The 9,562-nt window shown below is 33.1% G+C and overlaps 2 long non-coding RNA genes across 2 annotated transcripts; both read left to right on the top strand.

Annotated features, from left to right (window-relative positions):
- The first annotated feature begins 532 nt into the window (after positions 1-532).
- On the top strand, positions 533-2,327 carry LOC128198257 (uncharacterized). Its single transcript, XR_008250984.1, has 2 exons — positions 533-1,029; positions 2,185-2,327. It is a non-coding gene; the product is annotated as an uncharacterized LOC128198257 (long non-coding RNA).
- Positions 2,328-2,334: 7 nt separating this feature from the next.
- On the top strand, positions 2,335-9,562 carry LOC128198258 (uncharacterized). The gene is made up of 2 exons (XR_008250985.1): positions 2,335-6,363; positions 8,009-9,562. It is a non-coding gene; the product is annotated as an uncharacterized LOC128198258 (long non-coding RNA).

Genomic DNA, 9,562 nt, shown 5'->3' on the forward strand with positions numbered 1-9,562 from the left:
TGAAACATATGACAGCATATTATTTCTAAATTATTATGAATTTATATTTTTTAGGGGGACAACTCAATAATTAAGGCGATTTTAGGGGTTTTTGACACCAACTTTAGGGATAAATATTTTGGAGAGTTGGTAACACTGCTATTCATACGTTGACTTTTAAAAAATCAGTTTCCTGACTGGTATTGTTTGGGCTATTTACATTTTATACCGCCATCTATTTAAAGTTACGGTTTTTCATGTAGTGCACAGAGATGTCGTTACTAAATGTGGATGAACGTATTTTCTAAAAATAACACTAGAGTTCGTTTGAAGCGCTATATTTAGTTTTTTAGACATTTGACAAAAAAGATGGCAGCAGGCCCTCCCAACCGTAGAATAAAAAATGAGAATCCTCCATCCTTTACTAACAAAAGAGAGAGATATCTCCATCCTTCTCCTTGTTATGGGCTGTAGTAGGTGGTGGCCATGCCTATCTCTTTCACCTGTACACTTAAATAAACTTGCACACTGTTACAATTCTAAGTATCGAAAAACTGATGTCATTGGTCAAATTTACACAAAGAAAAATAGCTTTTATGAATGAAAGAGAAATGTGTTTATACCACTTGTGTAAGATTGTTTTGAATTTGTTGCCTCGTGCCTGCGCCGCCATTGTAATTTTACTGCGAAAGATTGGTTTTGACTTTCCAATAATTGAAATCATTGAAATTCGCATGAGCGCCGCTGGAATTACTAATAATAAGGATAAATCTTTCTTGTTAATTAATTATCTTCACTATTTAAATAAATTTTGATTAATAAAAAGATATACAATGTAGTTCGATTCGTGCTTGGTTATTGATAAAAGTAATTTTGTTTTAAATGTGTTATTCCCAAGTGTAAAACGCGATCAAATTACGTGCTGTACCTTTTACTGATAGTAGATAACACTAGATGGGAGGCATGGTTCATCAATTGTCCAATATTACGGAAATATACTCGTAGGCAGTTAGAAAACGTTAAAATTTGTGAAAACCACTTTCTACCCAGGTATGTAATTATCATAGATTGACAAAGGATGCTATTCCTACTTTAAATTTAGAAATTACACTATCTACTCCTAATCAACCCCTTCAATGTGATCCAAATACTATTTCACCATCATCTGTAATTTCAAAATTTCTAGATTTTTTTCCATTCATTGTAATGAATTCCTGTACAATAGTTGACCATATTCCATCTACTTTTACATTACATACAGACAGACATCTTCAAACCCATTAAATTTCAGAGAGTCAGTCTGACAGTGGTAAAGAACAGTTTTCAATATTGTCTCCGGTCAATGTTATTGAAAATTCCAATTTACAAACTGATGTTGAGCCTACTTTACAGACTTCAACTGCGAGTCAAGCTGATTCCATAATTGTGAGTCTGCTTTAGAAAACATACCAGTGCACGGTAGGTCATATAACAGACTCAAGTCATGTAGAAAGCTAGATTTTGTTCATAGAGTTCCGGAAGATAAGTTTGAAACTCTTCGTAAGAAAAATTCACGTCAAGCAAATCAAAGTATCCCCTGTTAAGTCATTTTGAAAAGGTATTAGTAGACTCACAATTAAGATTATCTGGTGTTAAATTCAGAGGTGCTAGATATATCTACCAATGATGAAAAAAATTTTGCACTTTCCTTATCTAAAATTAGTCCAAAATGTTATACTTTCATACAGGTGTTATTCAAGGTTTTGAGGATATAGGAGGTGGTGTCAGAACAAATAATGTTGCTGATTAAGTTAAAGTTTTTATGCTGTGTGGGATATTTTCTTCTTGGAAACTACCTTTAGCTTTTTATTTTGTCCGAGATGGAATTAAAACTTTAAATTTAAAAAATATTCTTAAAGAACTTCTTGATGCCATATTTAAATCAGGATATGGAGTGAGATGTACTGTCTCAGATCAAGGGTCTGCTAATGTTGCAGCAATAAATTCATTAATATCTGAGATTTACTTATTAACCGTAATAATAGTAATGATCCTGATAATGTCTTTTATTATATATATAATAATAATAAAATATATCACATGTATGATGTACCACCGTACGTACAACGGCCAAACCTTAGTGGCCAAGTGCAGATAAGGCCCAGGAAGAAAAGAAAGAAAAAGAAAGTACCACATTTATTAAAATGTTATCGAAACAATTTTCAGAAAAAAGACCTACTTATTGGTAATCAACGTGCACAGTGGTCCATCATTGAGGAGCTCTATGCTACAGATGGTGAAGCCGGACGTGCAAGAACCACAACCCTGACGGATAAACACATTAGACCAACTTCTTATGACAAGATGAAGGCAAGTTGTTTTAATCCCTTTTTAATACCTTTAAACAAGCATTCCTTGTGTATATACAAGCTGAATCTCTGAAAAGTTCCAACAATTTAAATGAAATTTAATATGCAGGGGTTTCGGAGGTTTACTGTTAGTAGGTGCGCCAAAAAAAATTTGAACAAAGCTCACAGAGATATTCATATAATGCACAAGTATGAGACAAATATTTTAGCATTCCATGGATTCATGGTGATCCTCTCGCACCTTCTATGGTGTACAGATACAGACTAACTACATAGCCATTTTTAGTCAATTCATTTGTTATACTACAGCCTTTCTTAATGAGTACTGTTTACCAACAAATAAATTAGAAATGAAGGTAGATAACACATGTCTTTTTATAACTTATTTATTTTAAATTATGTATGGTTTGTTTATAAAATGTTATATAAAATATATTTACCATATCTGATTGTTCTATGGTAATTAATCAAATTTATTTTCATTAATTTAAGAGCAAGTTAATTATAATTATTACTAGCGGACACCCGCAACTTCGTCCGTGTGAAAATCGAAACACACTTTCAACCCTTTCGCCACTTCTATGTATATTTTCATGTTTTATATCACACCATCACACTTCACGAAGATTTTGTGTGTAAGTGTGTAAGTATGTTGTTGTATGATGATGAAGATTAAGGACAGTTAATGGAATTCCTCAACAGTTTTAAGTAGCTACTTTGTGATTGGGTTTGATTAATTTGTATTGATGAGGAGTTTTCACCTAGATGGGTTGTGACTGTCATTAGGGGTCTGGTTAGGAATACGAAAGATACTTAACGAAACTCTTCAACGATTTGCAGTAGCTACCTTTTGTTAGGAATTTAAGTTGTGTAATCATGTCATCTCTTTTTATTTTTATTTATTTATTTTATAACAATATTTATATTAGATATAATAACATCACCATTAGGTAATGACCAGGATTTCTCTCTGGGGCACGCAGGTCTGAGTCTGACACCACCAAGTGTCTCCTGCTACTAAAATTTCTCTTAACAAGTTCAGTGCCACATCACACGACGTCGCGTGAAACGGCCTTTTACGCTGAGGCCGGTAACGCGACGTCGCGTGTCAAACTTGATATTCGTGTTTCTACACCTACTAAAATTGTCAGTTCACCAGAAAACATGTTGAAGTACGTCATTTTATTTGGACAGTGTTAAGCTGTTATGTATCAAGCCACAAAATGTGCGAAATTGAACTTTGAATGCAGTTTAGTTTAATTAGTTCTTTAGTTCAAAACTTCATAAAGAACACCACCGTATTATTATAATAATATTGTCTTCTATACTTTTTCATATTTTGGTTACATTGGTACATTATTGCAATCTAATCAGATGGTTATATAATTCACAATCAAACTATTGTATTTAGCGTTTATGTGATATACTGCATTGGATGTAAAGGAAAATAATCTATTGCGCTATTCCTATTTTTGCCTTAATGTACTATCCCTCCTTGATACCTACACATAATTTGTTTTTAAATACAACCGACTTTAAAACTTTAACGTACCCACGCAACTAAAAAGGGAAAAATAACATTATAATAATTTCTACCTATTGATCACTTTGAAGTCGGCGTCAAGCCTGTGATCTATTAATTCAAGGCGTATCCTAAAGATTTTTGTCTCAGACATTCTTTTTGTCATTCATGTGGTTTTTTCATAAACGAAAAAAACGAACAAAGTGATTCATAGGTAGAAAATATTATAATGTTATTTTTCAGTTTCGTGGGAACGTTAAAGTTTTGAAGTCGAATCTACTGAGCATTAGAATTAAAATGTACGAGTTATCAATAAATACTCTGTGAATCTTTACTTTCTAAACATACTAATATTATACAGGTAAAGTTTGTGGGATTGTAAGGGTTAATCTCTGGATCTACTTAACTGATATTCAAAATTCTTTTAACACTATAAAGCCTCGTTATTTGTGAGTGTTAAATGCTATAATTTATCTCCGTATTCTCACGGGAACGGGAATTACGCGGGTGAAACCGCGGGGCTAGTCTATACTAATATTGTAAAAAGGTAAAATTTGTGAGGTTTTAGAGGGTAGACTCTGGATCTACTGAACTGAATTTAAATATTCTGTTAATAATAGAAAACTACATTATTTATTAGTATTATAATAAGCTATATTTTATCCCCATACTCCGAGGAGAAAACCGCAGAGCGTCTGCTAAAAAATGTTTGAGGAATTGTAAGGGGTTATCTCTGGATCTACTAAACCGATTTTGAATATTTTTTTACCAATAAAAAGCTACGTCATTTGCAAGTGTCGTAGGCTATTCTATTCACATATTTTCTCGGAAACGGGAACTACGCGAGTAAAACCGCGGGGCGTCTTTTAAAATATTATAACGAGGTAAAGGTATTGTAGGGGTAATCTCTGGATGTACAGCACCGATTTTGAAAAATTTTTATACCACTAGAAAGCCACGTTATCTGTGAGTGCCTTAAACTATATATTCTCCTCATACTCTTAAGGAAACGGGCATTACATGACTGAAACCGCGGGGCCTCTACTAAAATACTATAAAAAGGTAAAGTTTTGGGTATTGTAGGGGGTAATCGTTTGATCTACTACACCGATTATGAAAATTATTTTAACATACTAGAAAGCTCCATTATTTGTTAGTTTTACAGGCTTCATATTCCCACGGAAAAGAGAATTACGCGGGTGAACCTGCGAGACGTCGGCTAATGATGAATATATCACCCCTATTTTCTCACCCTTAGGGTAGTAACTTTTTTTTAAAACTAATATGAGACTAATTTTGAAGTCATATCTTATAAAAGAAAAATTATTAAAATCTGACTATAATATAAAAAGTTATTCGTGGGTTTACTTTACAATTAATGGGTAGGTATACATTCAATTAGGGTTAGATTTTTTTTCGTATTTGAAATTTATATGGGACCTAATTTGAAATATATTTTTTTTCATTATATTTCCTTTCTAACAATACAAAATTATCAAAACGGATTGCTCAGGATTGTGATGTTTGGAAGTCCCTACAAAAGGCCTATGTCCTACAGTGGACGTCCATCGGCTGATATGATGATGACGATGATGATAAATTTGGAAAAAAATCCAACTCTATGGTTAGGAAAACAGGGGATGATTGAGTGTATACCCATTAATTGTAAAGTAAAACTACGCAGAACTTTCTTATAGTGAAGTAGATTTTGATTTTTGATTTGGCTAGGCATTTCACCCAAGCACATAAAACGCGCTGCCTTGGCCCACGCGCCTAATTATACCCCGGCCTTCGGCCGGGGGTTTGTGGTAGGGCCCCCGACCGCGGCCGCCGCATTATACCCAAGCACATAAAAAGCGCAAAATCCAGCCGCGCACCGAATAGCTCAAAGCAAAAGCGGGACCGGAGCGGAAAAATAGCTCACAACGCGTTCTGGTCACAATAAAACATCAAATGTCGGTCTGTCTGTCTGTGTGTATGTTCGTTATAGGAACAAAAACTGCTCAACGGATTTTAACGAAACTTGGTACAATTATTCTTCATACTCCTGGATATAGTATACTTTTCATCACACTACGATCAATAGGAGCAGAGTAGTGAAGGGTAAACGTATGTAGGGAAAACGGGAGAAGTTACTCCCGTTTTCGTAAGAAGAGGTTTAAGGGCGGACGAAGTCGCGGCCATCCGCTAGTCTTCTAAAATAGTAGATTGTTATACAAGGGGCTAAAAAGACCCATTATATACGAGGTATTTTTACGCCTAAATAGAAACCGAGTTTATAATGGGTTTAGCCCCATGTGTTACACTCTGCTTTTCACTACGATTGCGAGAAAATAAAATAGTTTAGTACATGTTCAATGATTTATTTTAATTGAAAATTAAATATACAAAGTCTACAATTTTGGATATTAAGGACAATGCTTTTACCCGGTAACATAATTTCCGACTACTGTGAAGATGAATAATGAGTATGTGAGGTAAACGTGGGAGATAATAGTTTAAAAAACTCCTTTCGTAAGTGAATCCATTCGTTGTTGTTTTCTCCACTTATTAAATTTTTCGTAGGTATTCGTAGATATCGTAGGAAAGTATTTCGACTTTGATGGTAACAGATTGAAGATTTCATCCATCTCCAAATTAAGATCACCATTCTCACTAGATGAAAACAACAATAACAATTATTGTTGAAAAATATGTAAGTTACGGACACAAATTTACAATGAATTTCTGTAAAAAATCAAGTGTGTATTATTCACGCCAATTGTTTTTTAAATTCCCGCTTTTTAATTTAATTTTTTTCACATGAGAAAAAGGCAAAGGTACACCGTAAAGGATGTCCCATGTCTTCAAATCTCGCTATATTCGCAACTCAATAAAAATGAAATAAAAAAATAAACGCATTCCACAGACAAGAACGGTGCATTTTATTCCAATTTAAAGTTTTTTTTATTTTTCAAAACAATCGGGGCCTTACCTATAATGATTCTATTTTCGAATAAAACCTCCTCCGTTTTATAGTAGGCTAGTACTTAGCTAGTACTCGTAACAGACAAGAATTAAAAAAACAAAATTACTTTAGCCCCTAGAGGCTAATATGATTGTTTAGCCCCGCTGTGGAGTAGAGTGATATGACAGTGTTTTTGAGCAAGAGTAGTGAAAAATACTTTATTAAAGTTTATTTTTTACTAATAGTAATGTGGCAATACGTTAAAAACACGAATCACGCGTCTTCGCGTGATGAATATATATTTAAAAATGTATAACCTTATGTATTATTTTACCGAAGATTCAATATAAAAGTATTATTAGAACAAAAAAAAGCAAATTAACGGCTTTTTAAGCAACTTAAAAAAAAGGAGGAGGTTCTCAATTCGACACTTGTTTTTTCTTAACCAATTTTAAAAATTCTTTTTTTGTTAAAAGATTATAGTTCCAGATTGGTTCCATTAATTTTTTATGACAATCGGTTCAGTAATTTTGTGTTGAAATGAAAATAACGAATTTTCCCGTACTGTGGCGCTTTCGTTCACTTCGATAGACACACTAAAGACAGAAAAATAAAATCTTTGTAACAAAAAACTTTAACCGACTAAAAATAAAAAGGGAAAAATAACATCGTATGTGCTACCTTCAGAGGGACTAGTGGCAGTTTGATACTGTGACGGTCGCGTTAGCGTAAATGCGAATTTATGAGGAATTGAAACAGCCATCTATAGGTACTACTGCACTGTTTCAATTCCATATAAATTAGCGTTTACGTTATCATTTTGAAGGCAGTACCAACACAGTAATTCAGTAACTTAGCCGATTAAATCATATCAATCAAGTTTTAGGATTTAAAAGAAACGTCTTTGATTATTATGTCACTCACTTGACACCGCCTTCAAAGTAATCTGAAGGTAGCACATACTATGTTATTTTTCGCTTTTAAGTTTTTTTTTGTTATTTTGAAGTCGTTTTGTTAAAAAGATTTTATTAATGTTGGCCATTTAGGTAATTCCAAGATTTTGGTTTGGCAATGAGGCAGAACTTGAACCTAGTACCTCGTGATCCGCACGGGCTAAGCACTGGACCAACGAGACAATAACTATGATGTTATTCATACTATTGTACAGTGTTTAATGTTCAATTTTTAACCAAATTTCATTTTACATTACAGGTCAACCATGCAGAAGTATTCAGCAACACAGTCTACATCTCTCTATCGATGCATTTGAAGACATGCGAACGATTTAGAATGGACCATAATTATAGTGTCCCACCTATTAACATTGATAATGGCTTTTTCACTGCTGAAATAATATTATTCATGAACAATTTGTTTGATAGCCTTAATGGTGGTGGTCATAAAAGTACCAGTTTACGTAATGCTTTATCTTTAGAATCAGATCACTTTCAGTTTTGGAATGAAGCAGTGAAAAAACTACAATCAATGAAATTTGATGCTACAGACTCAAGAAAAATGAGGCCAATTTCATTACGTAACTTTTGTCACGATATAAAAACCGTAAAGATTTTAAAAACATTTCAGGCGTTAACTTCTTGAGTCTTCAGCAATTAAACCAGGATCCCCTGGATTTTTTTTCACAAATCAGAGGTCATGGTGGCTCTAATACACACCCAGATTGTCACAATTTTATTTCGTCATTTAAGACATTGTTAATTAATGATATGACATCTGATAGTTCTATATATGCAAATTGTTCTCGCGATAAAGATAAAATGCTTGGTTCTCTCAGGAGTTTAATTAATAGACCAAAAATAGATATTCAATGTATTGATTACACATCTCAACATCAAAATTTAGATTTCATAGATACTTGTATTCCTTCCGAAAACGTTTTTCAAACTTAAGCTGTGTTTTTGCAGGTGCAATTTGCAGATATTTATTTTCAAAACTAGATTGTGCAGACTGCCAAAGTTGTAAAAATGCACTATTGTCTGATGTAAATGAACCATTTCACTCTTTAATTGAATCCAGAGAATATAATGCAAGTACCAGATTTTTTTATCATCCGTCTCGTAATCTTTTGAGTCTTGTATGACAATGTATTTATTTAATTGAAGAAATATAGCCAAAAATTTGTAACGTTTACATTTACACAGATTTAATTAATGTATTTAAAAATCGGCTCGATACTTCTTTCTTATCTTGTGACAAGCATAAATTGGGGTTTTTTAACGCTTTTTGGTTGTTTGTCATTAGAATGCAAGTCAGACAATGGTGTATTAATTTTAATAGGAAGATGCACAATGTAGATACTAGAAAGAAAGGAAAGGAAATGGAAGATATGCTTAAAAATAAAGTAAGTTAAGGTGCTAGCTATAGATCTACACACCACCAAAGTCAGTAATTTTTTCATACCGTATGTTTGTATTCATATTTTCTTAACTTGGAATTTAAATTAAAGATTATTTTTCATGCTATTTATCAGTCTTTCAAATTTCCATTTTGAATTCTTTCAAACTATTACTTTTGTAAGAGTAAGTTATTAGGTATTTGTATTCTATTATTATATTTATTTTTTGATAGACTATTATTATAGATTTTTGTTTGTTAAGAGTTAACTCAAAAACTTACACTACTGATTTTAGAAATCCACTCTTTACTAGAAAGCTACATCTGTAACATATACAGGGTGCTCGGGAGTATTTCCCATAACTTCAAGGTGTCGACGAGTCCACATAAAGGAACCGAACTGCATAACTAATA

This window comes from Bicyclus anynana, chromosome 7, assembly GCF_947172395.1.
Source record: "Bicyclus anynana chromosome 7, ilBicAnyn1.1, whole genome shotgun sequence".
Classification (NCBI taxonomy): domain Eukaryota; kingdom Metazoa; phylum Arthropoda; class Insecta; order Lepidoptera; family Nymphalidae; genus Bicyclus; species Bicyclus anynana.